The sequence below is a fragment of the Rattus norvegicus genome, chromosome X (assembly GCF_021556685.1).
Source record: "Rattus norvegicus strain SHRSP/BbbUtx chromosome X, alternate assembly SHRSP_T2T, whole genome shotgun sequence".
Classification (NCBI taxonomy): domain Eukaryota; kingdom Metazoa; phylum Chordata; class Mammalia; order Rodentia; family Muridae; genus Rattus; species Rattus norvegicus.
In genome coordinates, this window is record NC_141554.1 from 130,744,719 (window position 1) to 130,769,710 (window position 24,992).

At 36.7% G+C, this 24,992-nt stretch overlaps 1 protein-coding gene across 2 annotated transcripts in view; it reads right to left on the minus strand.

Moving 5' to 3' along the window:
• Nucleotides 1-24,992, minus strand: part of Tenm1 (teneurin transmembrane protein 1) — an 889,292-nt gene that overhangs the window by 668,122 nt on the left and 196,178 nt on the right. The window contains exon 4 of one of the 2 annotated variants that reach the window (XM_087599322.1): nucleotides 22,229-22,302. The gene's annotated coding sequence lies outside the window, so the exon portion shown is untranslated. 2 annotated transcript variants of the gene reach the window in all.

A 24,992-nucleotide genomic window follows, 5' to 3' on the forward strand; every position in this document is an offset into this window, starting at 1 on the left:
TTAATTAAATATTACAAAATAAGGAGGAAGACTAGATGTATTAAAATTCCTATCTCATCATTGAAAGAATTTAAAAATAAAAAAAAATAGATTGGGTAAAAATAAAGTAATAGTTATTTTTTATCAATAAGCAATTAAATATCATGCCATGACATAAAGTAGGAACTAAAGTAGGGACAAAAAAAAATCGTTTTGAGACATGCTGACTCCATGACAGGTTTCAAATTGGCAGTCTAGGAGACTAGGCCTAAGAACTTGGCAAGTTCAGGCAAGCCAGTTATAAAACCCCAGGTTTTAGGCAGCTAGTCAGAAACTAGAAAGTGCCCACCCATCTAGCCTGAAGCAAGAACAATGGGTCAGCAAGTTTCCAGACCTTCCTGGTAACAGGTTCCACCCTCCATGCCCAGATAATGCAATGTCCCTAGAAATGGAGTAAGATAAAGGCCACCTACCCTGGAATCCCCTAGTGTGCTTTAAGTCTAGCCAGTGAGCTCATTTGGTTGTCTATCCGTCATAGTCATTATCTGACGTTATCATTCATTTGTGATGATACATTCACTTTCCTTCACAATCTCAGATTTCAGTTCTCCAGTCTCATTCCCAGCCCCAGCCCAGTAGCAGTTGACCCTCACTGGTCTGTCTTCCCTCTTTTCCTCCATTCCCTGTAGACTCTACAGATCTTCTTAGCAGACTCAACTTCCTTCCTTCCTGTTAACATCCTGTCCTTCTAGTCAATCTCCTTTCCTGCATGTCAGCTCCGAATACCTAAAACCAAATTCTACCAGGGAACCTCAGTGCCCACAATTGTCAGGGACTCAGAAGTACTCCATGCAAGCAACCCATAATCATCACATGCTCCTAAAAACTAGAGAGTGTTACAGAAACAAAGGACCAGAAAATCCACCCAACAAAGACAAGACCAGATAATAGCACCTAGAATGAAAATTATATCCAACTCAGAAGCCTAGATGACAATATAAAAACATGATCAAAGACATTCAGAACAGCCTGGCTCCACTAGAGTCCAGCAAACTTACACAAATGAAAATTAGTAAAACTGCCCTGAAAAGTGCAATATAGCTGAAACATAAGACAAGCATTTCCAAACAGCTATTATGAATATGCCCAAAGGTCTTAAAGAAGATTTGAAAAATTCTATCAATGAAATCTGTTAAAACACACACACACACACACACACACACACACACACACACACACACCAGTGGAATGAAATATATAAAAGGGATTAAGACATGGAAGGGTAAGTAGGATGAATACAGTCCAAACTGAGGGAAAGCTGGACATTAAAAACTTAGTTTATCAGCAATATCAGAGGCAAGATTTACCAAGGAAATACAAGAGTTGAAAGAGAGAAATCACACATTGAAGACAAAATAGAACAAATAGGTATATTGGTTAAAGAAAATGTTAAATATATATTGGGGACAAAGCATCTAGAAATCTGGGTGTGAGGGTTTGAATATGCTCGGCCCAGGGATGGGCACTATTACATGGTGTGGCTCTGTTGGAGTGGATGTGGCTTTATTGGAGTAGGTATGTCACCGTAGGTGTGAGCTTTTAGACCTCATGCTAGCTGTCTGATGCTTCTCTAGTGGCCTTAAGATGAAGATGTAGAGCTCTCAGTTCCTTCTGAACCATGCTTGCCTGAATGCTGACATGTTCCTGCCTTGATGATGATGGACTGAATGAAGAATGTGGATTTTGGGACTTTGGATTTGGAAAGCAGTGGAATGCTTTAAGTGGGTCTTAATGGGCTAGCCTAGTAGGAATATGGAAGACTTCGTTACTGACATGATTTGAATTGTGTGGACCTGGCCCTGGAGGAGTGGAGAATTTCAAGCTTTGACCTATAGACTGTTTTTGTTTGTTTGTTTGTTTGTTTGTTTGTTTGGTATTTTGGTGAAGAATGTGTTTTTTTGTTCTTGTCTGCTGAAGAGTCTGCCGAAGCTAAGGTGAAGAGATTCAGATTAATTGCATTGACAAAGGAAGTCTCAGAAATACCCATCATAGACTTTGTTCTCTGGGTAAGTCTCATGAAGAGCACTTTAAACAAGTGTAGCAAACTGAGAAAGGGAAAATATAAAATATATGGTTTGAGTATTAAAGGGGTACCAGGAAGTGAAAGGTAGCTGAATCCTGTGTTCAAGGATATTAAATTGCATTAAGGGAGTAGTGACCTTGGGGCAAGATTCTACCCAGCTAAACTGAGTAAATTAAGGTTCAAGCATGGTAGGTAGTACAAGTCTTTAATACCGGGAAACAAAGACAAGCAGTTCTCTGAGTTCAAAGCCAGCCTAGGAAAGAGCAGGTTCTAGGTGAAGGAAAGCTTAAGTCCAGGTATTCCAGTATTCAGGATCCAGTATTCAGGAGAGAGAGACATGCAGATCTCTGAGTTCAAGATCAATCTATAGAGCAAGTTTCAGGACAGCTGAGCTTAGGCACTAAAGGAGTGATAATGTAATAGAATAAGGAGAGGGCCATGTTCTAGTTCCAGCAAGCAGCAGAACTCAGCAGCTTCAGCCATGTGGTTCTATTTTAGAGTCAAGAATAGAAGGGACTACTGGAACAACTGATGCTGGTTAACTGGAGCTGAGAGGTCAAATGTTTTAAATTCAGTTTAGAGAACCTGACCTAAGTTTAAATCTAGGTAAACTAACAGGCTGGTACCTGGCATTGGTTTCCAAGTTGCCCCCCCACCCCCAACAAAACCTGAATCTAGGTCCAGTCTCTAGGCTAATCCCCAAGACCAGTGTCTTCAGGTTACACCCTCAACAACCAGCATCTGCAGGTTATTCCCCAACAAACCTGCACCCCAATATTACAAGCCCACCACCTGCCTAATGACCACCAATGCAGAGGGGAGCAGAAATTAAGTTTATGATATGACTCCCAGCAGCAGCCAATTACATTAAAGGTCACAGTAGCTTTCCAATTAGATGCTTGCACACTTATCCCTGATTGCTGCTAACTATAAAGCTTTGCCCTGATAGACATTCAGGGTTCCCCCATGACCCTTGACAGTGGTGCATTGGGGGTTGGAGGTCAAACTAGCATGAATAAAATAAAATCTTCTGTGAGTTGCATCAGATGAGCTTCTATCTGGCTTTATGGGGATTGCTAACAATTCCCTGGCACTACAGAGCTAAGAAATTAGTGGCGATTGAGAAGAGACCAACATGACTGAGTGAAATCTTTTGGGAGGTGCTTTTTTGGGAGCAAAAAGAAGCTGTGTTCCAGAGATTGCCAAGGTTATATCTCATGCTGCAGATGTACTTGGTGATGTATAAGAGTCACCCAGGTAGTATTGGTTTTGAAGGCATGAATGGATCAGGAAGAGCAACTGAGAGTTGTCACTGTGAGAGGCCATGGAAGGTCACTGGGGAACTCGTAGTATTATTTGTAGTTAACATTCCAGGACAGAAGGGGTCACGCAAAAGATTTGAGGCTTGGCAGTATGAAGCAAGCTTATGAGAGGCTATTGGTGAAGCTTAGTTGCAATGGTAGACCCCAGTGTATTAGAGATGCCAGGACCATGGGATCAGCACCGAGAACAGCTGCAGCAGTGGAGTAGATCCACCTGAGCTTAGTGTGCTACAGAAGGCAGAGCTGGAGAAATGACACTTGCAATTAGGAGGAACCCAGAAGAGTATGTGTGGATCCCAGACATTAAAAAAAAAAAAACTGTAACATTAAAGTTTCCTTGGAGATCCCAAGATACCAGAGCTGTGGGCTATCTGCTGAGGAAATGTGCTAGCAGGGAGTAGAACCAGTCCAGGAGAAATAACTTTGTTGTAGTCAACAAAGATGAAAAGGGAGTTGGAGATCTGAAGCCAGCTTTGACATCAGACATGGACATGCAGACTTTGGAGTTAGCCCCGCTGGTGTCCTATCTTACTTTGGGGACTATAGTTCAGTGATCGTATGTATCTCAGAAGAGATCTTGAACTTTAGACTTTTAACATTGTTGAGACTGCTATAGACCATGGGGACTTTGCACGTTGGACTAAATGTATTTTGCATCATGCTATGTTTAGGGATGATCCCCATAGACTCATGTGTTTGAAAAAGCCTATGGGGTCCAGGGAGTGGAATGTGATGACTTGTATATGCTAGGCCCAGGGAGTTTCACTATTAGGTGGTGTGGCCCTGTTGGAGAGGGTGTGGCCTTGTGGAAGTATGTGTGTCACTGTGGGTGTGGGCTTAAGATTCTCACCCTAACTGCTTGGAGGCCAGTCTTCTCTAGAAGCCTTCAGATGAAGATCTAGAAATCTCAGCTTCTCCTGAAACATGCCTGCCTGGATGCTGACGTGTTCTTGCCTTGATGGTAATGGACTGAACCTCTGAATGTGTGAGACAGCCCCAATTTAATGTTGTCCTTTTAGGACTTGCCTTGTTCATGGTATCTGTTCATAGTAGTAAAACCCTAAGACACTGGGATACCATTTAAAATAACTATGTAAAATTGTAATGCAAGAAGGAAAAGAAAGTCAGGATCAAAAACATAGAAATTATTTTCAAGACAATCATAGAAGAAAATTTCCATGACCCAAAGAAAGTATCTATTAATATACAAAAAGCATGTGAAGAAAAAGGAACACCCCCCATTGCTCGTGGGATTGCAAGCATGTACAAACACTGTGGAAATCAGTCTGGTGGTTCCTCAGAAAATTGGAAATAGTACTACTTGAGGACCCACCTATACCACTCCTGAGCATACACCCAAATAATGCTCCAACAAGTAATAATGACACATGCTCCACTATGTTTATAAGCAGTAGTCACATTTATAATAGGCAGAAACTGGAAAGAACCCAGGTGTCCCTCGACAGTGGAATGGATACAGAGACTGTGGTACATTTGCACAATTGAATACTACTCAGCTGTTAAAAACAATGACTTCGTGAAATTCATAAGCAAATGGATGGAACTAGAAAATATCATCCTGAGTGAGGTAACTGAGTCACAAAAGAAAACATATGGTATGTACTCACTGATAAGGGGATATTAGGCAAAGATATTGGAATGGCCATGATACAACTCATGGAGCACATCAAGCTCAAGAGGAAGGAAGAGCAAAGAGTGGATGTTTCAGTCCTACTTAGAAGGGGGAACAACATAATCAAGGGAAGTAGAGGTTGGGAGGGACTTGGGGGGAATTGAGCGTGGCGAGGTGTAAAAGAGAAACAGAATCAGGTACCTCCCATACCTGATGGAGATGTTCAGAAAGTCAGAAAATTGAACAGAGGTATGTAGTAATGGAGGATGGGGAACTGGGGGTAGTAACCAGAAAGTCTCAGATGCCAGGAAAGCAAAAGCCTCCGAGGGCCCCACAGGGATGACATTGGCTGAAATACCCCACGAAGGGGATGGAGAACCTGTCAAGACCATTTCCAGAGATTAGGCATGGCCCCCCTGTTGAGGGATAAGTCCAGTCACCCATCTCCAAAATTTTAACCCAGAATTGCTCCTGTCTAAAGGGACAGGGACAAAGAGTGGAGCAGAGACTGAAGGAAAGTCCATTCAGAGACTGCCCCATCTGGGGATCCATCCCATATGCAGCCACCAAACCCAGTTTATTGCTGATGCCAAGAAGTGCTTGCTGACAGGAGCCTGAGCTGTCTCCTGAGAGGCTCTGCCAGATCCTGACCAATATACATGCTGATGCTGAAAGCCAACCATTGGACTGATCACAGGAGTCCCAATGAAGGACTGAAGGAGCTGAAGGGGCCTTATCTGTCATCAATGGGAGGGGAGGCCCTTGGTCCTGTAAAGGCTTGATGCCCCAGTGTAGACGAATGCTAGGGTGTGAGGTAGGAGTGGGTGGGTGAGGGTGGAGGAACACCCTCATAGAATCAGGATAAGGGAGGATGGGATAAGGGGATTACAAAGGGAAAACTGGGAAAGGGGAGAACATTTGAAATGTAAATAAATAAAATATCCAATTTAAAAATAAAAATTAAAATAATAAAATAAAGCGAAAATCATACAGAATGCCAAATACACTAAACCAGAACAGAAAGCCCCCTTAAAACATCATAATCAAAACACTAAATGTATACAACAAAAAAAGACTATTAAAGGCTTCCTGATGAGTGGTGATAGCTATACTTATGTGTGTCACTAGTGAATATGTCCATTCCTGGTTGCATAGTGAGGCCTTGTTTCAACAAAAAGCCACAATTACTATCATACTGTATACCAAAATGTAATTTTATTATTCTTGATGTCCAGAAGCAGGTATAGGCTATCTGGGCTTATTGTTTCAATTAAGTATTTGATTGGAGATCTGAGACAGACTAAGGTAAGCAAAATAAACAAAAGAGTTGCAGATTTTATGGCTAGAAGGAAAGTTACTTTCATGATAACATGACTTTTCTACATAGAAAATCCTAAGCCACAAAAACGCTACCAAAAACAATAAGACAAAATAGCAATGCCTCAAGATTCAGGTCAATATTTGAAAATCAGTTTTATTTCTACACTAAACAAGTCACACATTGAAAGTAAAGACAAGGAATTGTATAAGAACATTAAGGAGGGAAATTGCATGAGGATTCAACAGGTAAATACACTACTGTTCATGGACTTGGAGATACATTAGGATTTAATTCTCTCTTAATGTTCCTTGATGTGTTTTGTAGCTGTGGTAGTTATATCCTGAGGATAACCAACTGTTATGTAATTGGATTCTAGAGGAGAGTGTTCATGCCTCTTACTGTAAACCTAGACAAATACTCATGGCTCCTGAGGTCCCTAGAGGAGAACTTACTCCTGCCACTTCTCTGAACTGCTATACTTTCAACTTCATTCTGAAGAATTAGCTTTCTAACCACTATTAACTATAGCTCTCTCCTCTCATCATAGACTCTTCTCTTTGCAACAGAGACGCTTACAGAGATCTACATGTGGTTAAAAAACAGAGAACCATTGACTGGAACCCAACACCAATTGATGACACATCTACAACACACCCATAAATCTAAGGCTCAGGGAACATTGCTGAAGAGGGGTCAGAAAGATTATATGAGCCAGAAGACCAAGAAGTCTAGTGCAAGATTCTGTATTTTGTAAAGGGCAGGGAAGATGTATTCATGAAATCTCAACAACATGGTTGCCTAAAGAAGACTCAGACAAGGACAACAGCAGTTCACATGCCAGTATAGATGAGGTAACCAGCATAAGGTACCACCCATAAATGAAATGCTACACACAATTACCAGCTTCTGAGAGGGCTAATCAGTCAGCTCCAGGGATGAGTTCTCTCTCTCTCTCTCTCTCTCTCTCTCTCTCTCTCTCTCTCTCTCTCTCTCTCTCTCTCTCTCACACACACACACACACACACACACACACACACACACACACACACAAGCACCAATGGTAATTAAAGAGGTCATGAATTTAAGAAGGGGTGGGTACATGGTCACAGGAGGAGTTGAAGGGAGGAGAGGGAAGAGGAAAGGATGTAAATATAGTACTTGTGTTTTAAATCCTCACGTGATGTCTAATCTCTCTTCAGTTTCATCCTGATGTAATGCTTTAGAAAAGAAAACAAAAAATCCAGAACACTCAAACAATATTTAAAAGAAGCAGTGCTAAAGCAATCAGACTGATTTTGAAATTCATTACAAAGTGATAGCAGTTGAAGAAATATGAAGTTAATGCGATAATTGGAAAGTTTATCAATTCAAATTGAGGCAGTTTCTAAAATCTTTCACAGGAAAAAATGTGTAAACTCCGTGATCTAACTTGAGGATACATGAACCATTTATGCCTTCATGTTTCCTGTTCCTATTCTTCCTTTCACAGCTTCTGATGCATAGACTGTGCTCACCAAATACTTGTGGAATAAATGACCATCTTAAGCATTCCCACTGTGTGGGTCATTCATTTGTCAGTTCTCTATTTTGTGACAAATAACATCATGGAATAACTTCGAATTGTTTCACTGGCCTAAAAGGTGTATCATTTATGTGACCTGTGGACATGTCTCAGAAAGTTGAGCTTACTGAAACATTTAAAAAACTCAATAATATATTTATTGTAGCTGTCTAAAGAAAGAATTGACCAAAACGGATTTCAGCGTTGGTAAGTTAAATTTAGTTCTGCATGATACACAGGTATAAAATGAAATATTTCCAATTCTTTCATGAGTTGCCCCATTATTTTCTCCATTCGTCAGCAACAAGAGAAAAATTATATCCAATATAGTACATTGTAAGCATGTCAAATAAAAATATCATATATGTAGATTTTTGGATACTTTTTATCAGCAAAACATTAGTTCAAATTCTAGCTAATTAATCTAATTTCACAGTAGCATGCATCTTATTAGGCTTAACCGTTTGCCTTTGCCCAAGAGAGCTTGAGGTTTTGCTACAAAGAATCAACAAATCTAATACAAAGCTAGGGAAAGATCACAACTGATATAACACATACAGGGAGTCTCTTAAGATTTCCCTATTACCACCTTTCCCCACACCACATCCCAGATTAGCACTTTCTTACCCTCAAGATTCATTTTCTTTTGCCTGAAGGAATTACATCTACAATTGCTCCATTAAAATGCAAATAAGTTATGTAGGTGTGATGACACATTAACATACAGTAATTATTTACTGCTATCATCGTATATCAGGATTAATTTATCAATTGTCCAGCAGAAATAAGGCCTGGAGGGTATCTAATAGAGCAAAATACAATTTATGGTGGCAGTGGCTAGGAATGAGCTCACACATTCATGACCAGATGACACAATGTAACTGGGGGCTTGCAGTAGCCTTTACTCATTCAATCAGCAGCAAACTTCCTGAGTAGCTATCTGATTGTTTGATATTGCAGTCACTATGTTAGTCATGAAGGGTAAGGGCAAGCAAATTAAGTTTTAACTTTTCTTCTAGACATAGAGGAATTTTAGATAATACACGCACACACACATAAACACACACACACAAGGTGGGGATTGGAGAGAGAGAGAGAGAGAGAGAGAGAGAGAGAGAGAGAGAGAGAGAGAGAGAGAGAGAGACTCAGCTTTCCTAAGTATAAAATGGACAAAAGAAATATACCTTCTTCATGGAATTCATAAACACTAAATATAAACATTCATGTAAAGTGTCGTATATTGCTTTATAACAAAATTTATTAGAGTTAGATCTGATTTTGACTCCCAGAATAAACACTGCTTCTGACTTTGTTTTATGCATGTTTAACCTGAGTATTAGGTGTTTAGCTTATTGTTTACTTGTCTAAGAATAATTACATACTTTATTTTGTACTGCCAAGACCTTCCGTTTTCATGGCTTCTAAATTTTGGCCACTTTTCCTGTGAGCTTTGCATTGGTTTGGATATAAAATATCTCTCATACCATATCAAAACGTCCCCAGCTAGTGTATCTATTGAGAGGTGATTACATCATGAGGTTAACCCCATTTACTTAAAGAACTAATAGTCAAAAGGTCTATCACTTAGGTGGTGGAAGGTCATCATTGAGGAAATATAATTTCGAAAGTTTTATCTTGTACCCAGTCTCTGTGGATCCTGCCTAGGTTTTGTTTGTTTGTTTGTTTTCCTGTCATGTGGTTTTTATATTCTGTTTTTGCCTTGCCAACAAGCAATGGAGCCAGAGTAATACTGAAATTATGAAGCAAAATAATTCTTCCCTCTTTTCCAAGTAACTTTCTTGGGGATTTTGTCCAAGTAATGGGAAGGTAACAAACATAGGAGCCTCTTCTTCTGGCTGTGATCTAGTCATATCATGTAGAGCTAGTAACTTTAGCTTAGTGATACAAGTGCAAGTAAAAGTTTTTCTCTTTAATAGAACAAACAATATTTGACTAATCTATTTATGCTCACTTATGCTGGAATTTTTAATACTAAATAATAATCATATTGCATAGGAAAGAATCTCTTATTACATAAATCATGGAAATGCCAATTTATCTACCTCAATTTGAAAGAATTTCATGAAAAATATATTTGACTTTAGGCCTTGCTTTTATATATTCATGCATAACAAGCTGTAAAGAAAAAGAATGAACTAGTATTTCATTAAGATTAATTATGGGTATGATTTGGTTGAAATTTTTACCTTTTTCCTTGAGGTTGTCAATAATTCATTCAGTTACCATAGTCCATGGACTGAGAAGCCTCATTTTTCATGCTTATTACATAATGTTCAGATATTGTTAACCCTTTATCATCCTTCTTAATATTAAAATTCTGAAAATCATTTTATCCAAACAACCATGCTATTCAAGACCTAAGAAAGTTTAGCTATGACAGTATATTATGCGATGATTGAAACCTTGGTTATACATATGCATTCATTTAAGAAGGGAGTATAGACAAGGCATGTGCTAATGAATGATGAGAGAAAGCTATTTTCAAAAAATGCTGGTTAGCAAGGCTAAAGGCAAATAAAAATTAAGCATAAGGAGCCTGCAAACTTGAGACTAAATATGGTCAAAAAATAAAAACCTAGAGTAAACAGAGTAGACTCTATTATAATATTTCAGTATATAGTTTTATTTCTGTATGTTCACTACTCATGGTTGATGACTCAAGACAGCATCAGTGATAATATCCATTGTGGAAACAGGAGAGAACATCCCTCTTCAGTAACTTCTATTTAGAAAGCAATGGCCTTCTGCAACAGTTCAGCATTTATATTATATATAGAGAGATCTATATAATTATATGTAAGTATATATAGTATAGTGTAATTATATGTAAGTGTATATATATTTATATATATAGTATAGTATAATTAGATGTAAGTGTATATATATTTATATTTATATTCTTAGTCTACTGTGCCAGTTTAATCCTAGTGATTTAATTTAATAACTCATGATATAATCAATTATTTATGTAGCTGATCATTTCATGTAATTGACTAGATTAATTGGCAAGTTTGTATTGACATAGTTTAAAGATTGTGATACTCGATAATTGAGGTTCCATGGTTTAATACAGCTATAATATCTGAAGGTGGTAGCTATAACTGAGATTCCACATGCCCCAAAGGGAACATTCTCTGTGCCTTTTTTCATATAAAGTTCTGAAATTCCCAGCAGGAGATACGTTTATAATTCATCACCCTTATCTGAAAGGTTTAGAAATTAATGAGTCAAAACCTTTATAATACTACCAACCAACCAAATACAACAATTATCACATCTACATTGTCTTCCTGCACCCTTTACCCCCATGAAAACAAATAATCATTTTTCTCTGGTCTTCTATATTTCAAGGTATGACACTCTATCCACCTATTTAAGCTTCAAATGTATGAGTTAGTACTGTCAGTTTCTTCCTTCATTACCGCCCCTAGATTTAGTCTAACTCTCTAATTTTCCATATTTCCTATTGAATCTTCCACTTCATTATCACCACCTTCCTATACCCCACTAATACTGCCAGCTTCCCAGCCTACTCCTTGTCTTCTATCTGATTCTTACCCTTTTTTTCCAGGCACTTTATGATGGACTCTTCACAATGATGTCAGAGGGATCTTTCATGAATGCAAATCTTGACACTTTATATCCCTGACCACATCTTTTCAAAGGCATCCTATTAGATTGTAAGAACACCATTAGAAAAATTCTCTAATATGACCTAAAAGTCCTATACTACTGCGTCAGTTACTTTTCTTGCACTGAAAAATACCTAACAAAACAATTTAAGGAAAACATGGTATATTTTGGGTCATAGTTTGAAAGCAGGAAGTTACAGAGGTAGATACATTAGACACATGTTCATATCACGCCAACACTCAGGAAGCAGAGTGACGCCCTTTTCCCATCACTTCTTACCACTTTGACCTATTTTTTGTCTTTAAGAAGGTTAGCATGCTCTTTAGTACCACAGGCCCTCTGTCTGCTTTTCCTATCTTTAGCATGTGTGATCCCTCTTTGCTTAATTGGGTCTACAGAGCTAGTAAATTCTCAGTTCCTCGGAGAAATATATTCTGACCTCTCTGTATTGAACAAATTCTGCTATTACATGTTTACATATAATACTGCATCTTTCCCTGTTCATACTCATCACAGTGCAATACTGCCATTATGTATACATACCTGTTTGTCACAAGACTGTATATTCCATTAGATCAGGTGTTCATACATTTGATTTTATACTGCTTCCAATTCTCAGTCCTATGCCTTACCTATATCCCAATATATAATTATTTAATAAGTGATTAGATGGATTTTCAGAGGCTCACACTGCTAGCATTCATGTTTCCTGGGCCTAGTACAGAACTCTTCATGGCACAATACTGCTTCTATTTAGGCAAACAGCACAAGATTGGAACATTTAGCAGTTGGGAGCAGTTTGGGACTTACAAATGAACCTCCTACCGTCTGCCAGTTGCTATACATGAACATGACATTTTCATCAAAGAAAATGTATGAATGCATCAGTACCCCAGTTCCACTATTAGGACAATAAATCACATGCACTAAAGAAGCCACACATAAAGGGTTGGCATCATCACAGTAGTACATGTGTCAATTTTCAAGAGAAGATTATTTGAGTATTAATATAAACAAAAAATAAATCATAGTGTTTAAAGTCCTTTAGAAAAAAAATTAGTTTGTTGACGTGAATTTCAGAATTTCATTCAAAATCAATACTTAACGTTTCTAGAGACCTATCAGAAATACTACAGGCAAAATTGTTACTTATTTTTGATGAATGAAATAACCATAAAGGGCATTTTTCTTCCTTGAATAAACTTAAGATTAGATGTGTTCATTTTTATACTTTAGAAAGCTAAGTGGAAAAATAAGAAATATGAAATGCTTTTTCAGAAGAGCTGCTTCTAGAAGGTTTTCATTTTAAACTAGTAAGTGGGATTTTTAAGGGTGAAATCAGAGAATTGTTCATAGTACTTAGAAAATGCAAGTTATAATCCTGAAGTGCTATAATCATCGAATAGTTGCTGGCATCTTTCAAAGTCTTTAATCCTTCTTCACATTAACTTCTGACCTAGCTTTTGTGAAATTACTGTTAAGTTCCTGAAAATATCCTCATAGCATCAAACTACTATTTCTTTATGTTGTCTTGTGCTAGAAATGGCCACAGAGATATTTTTTGGGTTCCAAGTAAATCATTGGAAATCATGTGTCTAATATAGCTCTCCCAAAATACATACTACAGTTGAAAGACCAATTTTATTTTCTGAATTTCAGGATTAGAAATCTAACAACCATTCACAAACAGATTTTATATCAAATCACAGAAGGGTTTACTGATTTTAGTACAACTAAAAGACAAATAAGGCAACACTTTTTTCTCTCTCTGAGAACAACATAATTCTAATTTCAATGTATATGTTGTCTATGCTAACTCAGATAGGTAATATGTCTATGATCATTGAGGAAACAGTATCAAAGTTAAGGAGGCTGAACAATCCTTTCATTAAGGATCGATGATTTCTGTTTATAGACTTAAAGCACTATGCTGAGTACCATGCACGATGTATTTCTATCATAGGATGTAGGCTTTGTCCATTTTATCATGAAAATCTTGTTGAAACAATCTAGCCAAGGTAAATATTCATCACCTTGCCCCAGAATTGAATAAGGTTTTAAAAAATGGGTGGAGAGTTGAGCTTGACTAAAGTACAAGAAATAAGGTTGATGAGAAAGAATAGATCTGATTTCTGAAGCCACTGTCACATATAGAAAATGTGCTTGGGATTTTATGAAATGATAAAGCAAATTTAGGATAGTTTATAATAGTCACAAATGGTAGAAAATATTGGAATTTAAGCCTCTGATGACTGAAACTATTCTGGAACTCATCAAAAACGCAACTAAAATTGAGATTGCCATTTGTCTATGAACCCTGCCCCCCTCCCATCCAAGCACCTCTAATTTCAACTCTACGAAATGAATGAGCTGAATAAAGGATCAGAATATAATATAGTATGCCTACTTAAAGGAAGAGGGCCCTTTAAATTTAGGCTGTGGCAACTGGGTGTTCAATTACAGAAATGAAATCCAATGGTGACAAGATAACCCACAGGGCACTGAAAGCCAGGTTAAATAAGGTTTCTCCTAAATCTCATGTTATAATAAAATGTCAGGTGTCAATAAATTTGTATGTACTTAGCCATTTGTTTCATTACTTTTGTGTAATGAAAAACAATCTCAAAACAGAGCACCATTTTGGAGAGAGAAAAGCTCTAAGTTTAATGTGCTTTAGTTCTACTTGGTTGCTCTTCATAAAGGTTGCCATTAATTTAGGTCAAGTGAATGAGAAGAACGTGTATAGTATGCTGTCTATGTCAAGCACCAAGGACTCTCATTCCTAGATATATTCTGTGCTTCTATAAGGCAATGGCTTTGGCCACCAAAGGGAGATTCAGGAGAAAACAAAAGGGCTATAATTTTCTACTTAGTTCTGTTTGCTGCCTTCTCCCCATTTCAACACACATACCAAATACCAGATCAACAAGAACAAAGACTAGATAGCTCAGAGACTGAGGGTAAAACCAATTTGATCTAAATTTTTTAAAATGTAGCAATAAAATGATTCCTAATGATATTCTACTATACTCATAGATCAGTGCCTTGCTCAGCCATCCTCAGAGAAGCTGCCTACTGAAGCAGATGGGAACAGATACAGAGACCCACAGTCACACATTACACACACAGAAAATGAGTCCTTCGAATGCACAGTTCTAAGTGGGATGTCTATATCAAATTCCTCCCCTCGGGGATCAGGGAGCCCTGAACAATAGGAGGATGAAAGAGAGGCAAGAGGCAGACTACAAGGAACACAATAGAAACAGGGCCTTCTAATATAGCGTGACTGATACTTTAATGTACTCACAGAAACCGCGGCAGCATGCACAAGAACTGCACTGTTCTAAGTCAGATGGCGACCCGGCACTGAGAGGGGAAGTGAATCCCTTGATACTCCATCCCTAACTCAGAAACAAAAAAAAATTCTTGTAGGGGAAAAATTAGTTTTCTCCAATGGAGTCTCATTGGGTATACAATTTACTCTTAAGGGCGGGCCCTATACCTAGTAGTGGTGGATGGCCAATGCAAAATGAACCCAGTGATGGCTTGTCTGGGCATTTATTTTAACCTCACAGGTATTTTGCTTATGTTTTTGATTTTGTGTTATTTTAGGGTATTTCTGAATGTGCAGATGTATGTGTCTCTGTCTGTATGTGATTTTTGTGCCTTTTATTTGTTTTTTTTGATGTTGTTGTTTGTTTGTTTTGGCTTATTCGGATTTGTTTATTCATTTTAGGTGCCTGCTTGTTTTCTGATGAGAGCAAGAAAGGAAGGAAGAATGCAGATTTGGATGGTCTGGAGATTGGGAAAATCTGGGAGGAGTTGGGAGATGAAAAACTGTGATTGGAATACATTGCATGAAAAAAATCAATTTTCAATAAAAATAAAATTAAACTATAAAATAAGAGAAATATATTTAGAAATGGATAAACTTGACTTAGCAAAAATGTGTCTGTTGTCAGTGAATTATAAGGCTAAAACAAAAAGTTCAACATAGGCATTGAGAAAATATATTACACATGAACAGATATTTCTGAGGAACTAAAGAGAGCAGTAAGAACAATCATGCAGGGTGCATATCAATGAAAGCTAAGCATGTATGAAAAAACCATAAGGAAACCTGCTACTATGTCTATAGGTAGTAGCATCTTTGAAATAGGATATAATCATTTGATTTATGAGAAAGGTGAAGCATAAACAAAGCATTGAAAGGTAATTTATGTACTATGCATAGATGCTTTACTGAAGCATGAATTAACATTCTGGTTGAAACAGTAAGACTTGCACATGCAGCTCAGTATGTTCATCCTTTTAGCATAATAATAATGGGCTTCATTTAATGAAGTAGCAGAATTTGTACAAAAGGTAGCCCCTGCTCCCAGGTACTCCCCATTTTATAACCATCCAAGTTTTTACTTTCTCCCTTTCTCCCTTTCTCCCTTTCTCCATTTCTCCCTTTCTCCCTTTCTCTCTCTCTCCCTTTCTCCCTTTCTCTCTCTCTCTCTCTCTCTCTCTCTCTCTCTCTCTCTCTCTCTCTCTCCAGAAAACAAGCAGGCATCTAAAACGAACAAACAAACCTGATTAAGCCAAAACAGACAACAACATCCAAAAAAAAAAAAAAAAAAGGAGTCAGAGAAAAGGTACAAGGAACACACACAGAGACACATGAATCTGCACACTCAGAAATACCCTTTAAAGTATCCCCCATAGACTACCACAGATTTATTCCACTGATGGAGATATTTCCAGGACCCTTAAGTAATTGTTTTCTAAACCAGAATGACATCTTTATCCTATTTAACAGTACAAAATGTTTCCTTTAGGCTGAATTGAAATTTTGTAATGGCAGAATAGCAAAGTTGCAATTGAGTTGGTCAACTGAAGCTAGTTATCATGCTGGAAAATGTCATTTGAGATTACAAGCCTAATGTGATATGAAGAAATGAGATGGAAAGTTTCTTTTGAAAGCACCTCCTTCTACTCACCAAATTCCAAAGAAATGTCATGATCGTTCAATTTAGTAAGAGCATGGCTATAAGAAAACATCTAATTTCTATTAACTTGCGTTCTAGTATATGTTTATATCAGTATATTTATATTCAAAAATAAATGCTTATACAAAAGCCAAAAGTCTATGTATTTTAATTTACATGTTTTATGTAAGACAATTAGAGAATAATACTTGTGCATATGAGATATTCAAATAAAAATAAGTGTTAAATACAATGGCTATTCATGTCTGTGGAGATCAGTGTAGACTAGATTAGTGGATAACAAAAGGAGGGGAGAAATGAGTTCAAAGAACAAATTAAAGTCAAACACTTACTATGAACAGTAGAGTCAACTTAAAAGAAGTTCTAATTTGAATGTAACAATAGCCCTCCTACACCTCGGTTTTAAACTAACTATCAACCCAAAACAGTTGTTAATCAAACAGAGCAGGTGGAAGGGAATGTAGACAGGCCGGTGGGTCCGGATTCCAGGGGAGGGTATTGCTGAACGACTACCAGCTGAGAAGCTCAAACAGGATCCAAAGTTAGCCTATTATCCCTCCACGGGTGATTTTGTAAGTCTCAAGGATCTGTCAAGGCTCACTAATAAATGTCTTGCTCTACAAAGGCAATTTAAGAAAAGAAAAGGAAAGGAACATGGATACTTCAAATTCTCTCTCCCTTGGGTTAAAGGCCCTCCCACTGACCTAGCTTTAAAGACAGGGCACGTTGGCGAGAACAGAAAAGGGCTATCAGCAGTGTGTAGATAAGCTGTTAGCAATGCCTTATTGTCTTTCAAACGGATGAACAGGTTTGCTAGTTCAAGTCAGGAATTGCTGAGAGTTCTTTCTACAAAGTAGGCACTTACTAGCTGGTAGAGGGTTATTTCTTACATAAACTATGCCCCAACAAAAATCTGTGGTTTAAAAGTAAATATGGGGGTTGGGGATTTAGCTCAGTGGTAGCACAAGGCCCTGGGTTCGGTCCTCAGCTCGGGGGGGGGGGGGTAAATATGGGTTTGCGTTTCCTTACCACAAATTGGTAAAATGCAAGAGAATAGTGAATATCATTTTCTTAGCCCATTGTAAATCTTATTACTCACTCCTGGTACTCTCCAAATTTAATACGTGATGCTTTATTATTCATGTTCAGCATAGACCAAGTCATTGAAATGACAAATTTGGAAGTAAGCTACAAAATTATGCTTGTCTTCAAGATTATAGATTTTATAATTGAAAATATGATCTGACCTAGAACAAGGAAAATTCTTGAAACTCAAAAGTTCACCTGAAGCTTACCTCTGAGAACACTGGAAACATTTTTTTCATTTACGTGAACAGGGAAAACTAGTAAATGAACAAAGGTTAAGTTGCTCTATAAGATTTATCTTTGCAGAATTCCTTTAAACACGTCCTATTTCCAAAATGGGTGTATTACAAATATGAGAGATGACATATCATGTAACATGAGCTAGATTCTGGCATGAAAAGTAGATGCTCCTTTTAACAGCAAAATAGTTACTTTTTTCCCCTGTGCAGAGTGCTAAATTGTTTTGAAAATTCTAAGCTCTGTGCCAGTCTGGTTTTTCACTTAAAATGAGGAATGATCGTGCATATGTTAGACTTGTTGCAACCAAATGCTTTATCCTTGGCCCGCGAGCCCAGACTCTTTGAAGATATCTTTTGAAATACGACATTTACCAAATATATTGTGAGCAGCTGACTGCATGAGGCTGAGCTTCCTGTTTCTCACTTTTGAGGCCTCCAGAGGCTTAGTCTTCTAGAATTCAATTTACTGTAGTTGATGTGCTCTCTTTCCCCCTACTTGTTTCAGTTTGAAATTAGTGTCTTGATTAAATTCTAGAGGCAACTGTGCTAATAATAAGCCTGTCGAGGACTTATCCGGTATAGTAAGGGTCTGGCTACAGATACTGCTTTAGTGAATGTGTAATTTTACTTTGAGTTTTATGGATTTTCATCGGTCTTCACTGTTTAAATCATGCTATTTATTTGAAGGGAGCATTTTCCAGGTAAGCTGATGAGCTGAGAGTTCTGGGGAGCAAGTGAATTAGCAGAAAAGGTGAACTGATGTAAACGTCCCCCCAATAGTACTTTAGAAGTCAATGTGCACCACAGTTGCCTGTCATGTTTTTTGCTCTAGCAGCGTCCTTTGCATATGAGAGTGCTCCTCAGTGTCTCAGTAAATCCGGTGAGATTTTTTGAAACAGAGCTTAGTGCTCAAAACTCTTGTCAGCTTTCTCCTTTGGACAATGACTTAACTAAGGTTGCATGATCACTGAGCTCTTCTCCCTTACAGTGCTTTGAAATATTTTCAGCGTGACGACCAAAGATACAAGTCTGGAGAGCATTCTCCACCTTTTATTTTATTTTTTGGTATTGAAATGTACTACTTCTGCGCCACTAATAGTCAAGGTTCAGAGGGAGGACACAAAAGCAGCTCATCCGTGCTCACCTGCTGTGCTTCTGTGACCTCTCCATTTTTCAAGAGCTCTTGTCCCTGTGATACAATTTGCAACAAAGCCCTCATAAGAACTAACCTGATCATGGAAACGCGACCTTCAAGCTCTAGACCAGTGAGGTAAATAAACCTCTTTTCTTTTTAACATTATGCCACTTGAGGTATTTTATACCAGTAATAAAAAATGAATAGAACCCATTTTGGAAAACCTGTGATTCAGCTCACTTTGAATGTGCTCCATTATTTAATAATTTATAAACATAGAAAATTATATTGAACAGACATATGATAGGTAACAAAGATGTTTAATACCTTAAGGATCATAATAATCTTTTTTGGAGATAAAATATAATCCTTAAAATGATATAAAACAGTGCCTTATAGGACACGGCTATGTACCAAAATGAAAGCTATAGAAAAGGATTACAGACTCTGTCCTGTACACTCAGCTGCCACCTTGCACAATGAGATTTCACTGTGATTTGTGCTTTTTTATAGTATTTTGTATTACCTGCCCTATATTCACAAATGCATACACAGAAATATATACACACATACCTAGACACATCAACAAATCAGTCAAAAGATGAGGCATTATCAACGGTCATGAAAGTTTCTCAATGATTAAATTGATCACGACTGGGGAGTTTTATTCCCCTCAACCTTCAGGCTCTAAGTTTTCAGAAAGCCGGAGTTACTTGTTCATTCTATACCATCTATACTCAGTGCAAGAGAAAAAATAGGAGGTATACAACAAATGGTTGTTCAATGAGCAAGCATAGGTCTTAGTTGTATGGTGCATCTCACTTCAGTTCTTATAGAACCTTTTAGCTATTCATAATCAAGAGCATTGATAGAAACCTGCATTGTTTCAGTATTCTGGAAGCTAGAGTAGGATACAGATGTGTGTGGGGGTGGGGGATAGCTTGATGGTCAGCCTGTTTGGAGAAGTTCTAGCTTCTGTGAGAGATCTTTTTCTAAAAACCAGGGTGAGGAGTGATTGGAGAAAGACAACCAGTATTGACTGCTATCCCTGTATGCATGTGCACACTTGTGTATAAACAAGCATGCATTATCGTTCACACACACACACACACACACACACACACACACACACACACACGAAACAAAGCAAATCAATGCAAACAGAATCTGTCACTATCAATCATTTTCTATTATAATTGCTATATAATGCCTGTCCCGGTGAACAAACTACTTCATAAGTATCCGTCTAATCAAAACATCTGAATTTAGAACCTTTTAAAATTCTAAGTAGATAACATCAGGGGCAAACAGAAGAGTCTTGGGATTGTATATATCTAAGTGATTAATCTCCTTCGCCTTCAAAGTCACTCTATCTTCTCCTGAGTTATCTGGGGTTACTTCCTTCTTCTAACGCTCAACAATATCCGGGCACCTCTGAATCTCTTGAACCTTATCATTATCACAAACTCGCTTTCAACCAGTCCCCACAATGACAGCTAAGTTTTCCACTCAGAGCCTTTGAATCAAAATAGTTCCAACATTTTATTGCTATATACTTGACACATCAAGGCCTTCACAGGTGGGCTTCAGTTAAAATGCTACCTAGAGTCTCAGGCCCAAGAATAAAATTTTCCACTTCCCTAAGACTTGATTCCTCACTAAACTCCATTGGTGCAAATGCCTGTTAAAGATAGTAGAATATGATACATCTTCACAAATCTGATTTCCTTAACTCAAATAATCTAAAAAGAACTTTCAATGGCCTTGGGAAATTTTTAGTTTTTAATTACTCTGAAATTAGATAAAATCAAGGCAAACAATAACATGAACAATGGAAATGGTAAAACCTACCACAGCTGGCAACGCTGAGAAAATATCCTCTATTTGCCAGCAAGATAGTACCGGCAAGTTTCACACAGTTGCCTGGGTTAGAAACAGTCTTTTTATGGTAAAAAAAAATATAATAAGAAACTACCTGTGATACTAAGAATGAAACTGTTTTTGTACGAATATTAGGAAATCTTACCATGTGGTAGCATTAGCCATGACAAACCATCAACAAATGGCCTTGTTCATTTATATTAAAAAGGGTTATATAATTTTGAATTTAGGATGCATGTACAATACTAAATATTCAGTTAGAAAAATGGTTCTAAATTTTTTATCTTTGTATCAATTTGTGCTTACATAGAAATAATTATCATCTTCTCTAAATTGATCAACTAATAGTAGTAAAAGCTTTCAGAAAGAGCAATGCAGTATATCAAAGTGACAAAAATATCCCTACCCACATTCAAATATACACTACACATTTAGAAATGAATGAGCTTCTTAATAACCTTAATATGCTAAAGTAGACAGTAAATGTAACATATTTATCAATATACTAGAAAACAGCATATAGCAGAAATGATTTAATTATATTACCATGCCTAGAGATAGTTCTGCAGGTTGAAATAATTTAATTAAAATAATTTTTAATAAATTTCCACAAAAGTATTTATATAATTGGAAGTGACTTAGATATTTATGGACTAATATAACTGTGTTTCCAGAAATCCATTCTATATAAAGAAAATACTGCATTTAATGTGAATTATCCTTTCTTATCATCACAATCAATTTACACAAAGTCCAAATGAAGGAAAAATGTCTTGATAATTCAAAATCAAGAATGATTGCAAACATGGTTAAACCAATTCAAATATAATGTTTGAGATCATGCACTATGTAATTGATTGCATAATGACATTTTTAATTCTCTGTGTGTATATGTGTGTTTGCTGTGTGTGTGTGTGTGTGTGTGTGTATAAGGCTATATATAACACTGTTAAATATCTGATTTGGCAGATAAAGGAATACAACAGATATTTTCAAAGTATTTATTGGCTATTGCTGGATATTACATATATCAAATGACTAGTCAACATGTAATATTTCCTTTTTCCTTTTCATTCTTTCTTTTCTTTCTTACTCTCTTTCATTCTTTCTGTCTTTTTCTTTCTTTTCTTTTTTTTTTTTTTTTTGAGACAGGGATTCTCTGTGTAATCTGGGCTGTCCTGTAATTCCCTCTGTAGATCAGGCTGGCCTCAAACTCATAGAGACCCACCTGTCTCTATTTCCCAAGTTCTGTAGTAAAAGGTGTGCACCATAGACATCCAAAACATTCAGCATCTCCAGTTACAAACAGTGGAATTGAGAAAGAGGCTTCATAAATGTACCTTATAAAATTTCTTATACTTTCTGCATTCCAGTGATCTCATCGACAAAGTAGCTTGCGCACTCCGTAGCTATACTGTGAGGAAAAGTAGAAACCAAGAGTCTCATAGTCTTGAAAGTTAAAAACTTGACGAAAATGGGGATGAATATTCAAATGGGAAGATTAACTACAAGATGAGTATTGTTTGGAGACGATGTTTGACATTTTGTCTAAATTTTATTGCTGAAGAAATTTTGTTTTAAAACAGACTATGCATTTTAAAATAAACCCGATAAATATCTTACTATTTGATTTTAATAGTAATTGTCACTTAATATTTTATCGTGCAATAACCATAAACACAATTTATAATATATTAGCCAAGAAAGATCCTGCTTAACCATTTCTGTTTTTTATATACCAGCTAGTACTAATACTGTATATTTGCTTGAATGGCAAAATATTTTTATACATTTGCACCAAAAACTTTCACTAAATAATTTATACTTTCCCTCATTTAGAGGCCTAGATATGGCTTAGTGATAAAGGATAGTCTGCACGTAAGTGATATTATTTGATAAACCGAGAAATCATTTTGGTTTGGTATTTATTTGAGGTTGATTAAATCAGAGGCTAAAGATTCTGAGCCACTGTGTAGTCCAACTTCAAGAAAAATCAATACATCCTAGTTAATGTGCAGAACACACTGTAACCAGATTAAATGGGTGAACTGTGGCTAGCTCCTACAGCTTAGCAAACTTAAACCAAAAGAGGATAATACAATACTAAACAAAACATCTTTGTTAAATATTTCTTTGCATGAAGCTATGCCTATTATTTGTTTGAAAAGAAAACATGTATCTATAAGATGCTTCTTTCCTAGGGCTATAATTGCCTTGCTATTACTCTTCTCACAGAGCCTTATCCCTTTACATCTAATAATTCATCTATCAATAGACACATGGGGCACAGAATTAGACAGCAATGTGGGTTTTAAGAATAATTCAATAAAAATTAAAACGTGTTGTGATTTACAAAGTGTATAATCTCATCCTCACTAGCACAACCAAAGGTGTCTTCACTCTTTCAGAATCTCTATCAGCAAAATGGGAATGGTAGCATCTTATTTCCATATTGAAAGAATAAATAATGGATGTAAAATAATATAATAGTAAAATTATCAACTGTACCCAAAGTCTTTTCACATTTGTAGCTGGCCATAAGGAGAGCAGTCTGTTTAGATACAAAAGACAAACAGCAGGCCGGTTTAGAGGGGAAAGTTGGGAGATACTGTGATTAAGATTTTTCTCGGGGTTGGGGATTTAGCTCAGTGGTAGAGCGCTTGCCTAGGAAGCGCAAGGCCCTGGGTTCGGTCCCCAGCTCCGAAAAAAAGAAAAAGAAAAAAAAAAGATTTTTCTCCTTTGCACATGAAGAGGAAAATTCTTTTCATTTCTATAAAATCAAAACCTGATTCTGACAAAAAGAAACATTTCATTATTACAATAGAATAGAGTGCTAGCCTTATTTAATGAAAAGTCATAATTATTATTTAATATTTATTAGAGCAATTATTTGAGAAACACTGCTTTAGCAAAATGTTAAGGTTTTATTATTTATTTATTTTAATTTTATGGGTATGGTTACTTTGACTACACATCTGCACCACAAGTTTATAGTACCCACAAAGATGTTTTCTAATTGACTATTGAATTATTTTAATTTTTTTTCTGATTTGTTCTGGCATGGTATAAACCAATATCTGATTCCCAACCATATCTACTGGTTCTGAAGGGATGATTTAAAAATCCCTATGGTAATATTATATGGTATGTAACTTGGAAATGCATGCTTACTATCACAATATAATTTTATATTTGAAAAATGGTAAAGATAAAATATTTTCATAAAGAAGCTACAGAAAATAACCCTCTCAATGGAGTTCAGGGACATAAGTTTTTATATGTATCAAAAGGAGAGATGTATTTGAATAGGCTGAAAAGTAGTGAGGAATTTTCTGCCCAGCTCTTGAAAAGTTCTAGGAAAGGGTTTCGGCTATTTTTGGAACACTAATCTTCTAACAGGTCATGCATGTCACCAGCATAACAAGTCGCCAAAATAATGCATTGAAGATTTGCTAACACTGTCTAAACATAACTAAAAGAAAACAGTGAAGAGCAAATTCCTGACAAACAAATTGGGATATCTCTTAGTGTTTTTATATGACAAATTATCTTTATTTATCTATGTATTTAATTTTTATTTGCGTGTTGTCCATGCTTGCGGGTGCATGTCTGGGAGATCCTAGGCTCTCCATCTTCTATACTGAACTATTGAAGTAGTCTTTTACTTGAGCCAAGACATTGCAAATACAGTTTGTCTATCTATTCAGTTTGCTTCAGGAATCCTTTATTTACAACTTTCTTAGTGCTGGAATTAAAGATGCACCTGGCATGCTTACTCAACATTAATGTGTGTTTAGGGGATCTGAACTCTAATCCTCATGACTGCACAATGATCACTTTATCCAATGAGCCATTGCCCCAGCATCATGAAAAATAATTTTGCACTGTCCAATGTAGCAAACATTTACTATATTTGAGTATATTTATCCTGAAAAATGTTGTTCATCTGAAGTTAAAATTTAAATAAGAATATTGCTTGTTTGGTTTTTCATCTAACAAACCTTGAAATGGCACGATTTTATGAAAAAATCTCAACATCCATAGTGTATTAAAATATTGCTTATAGAAAATAATGGTAGTAATAGATAGACAACATAGTTATCT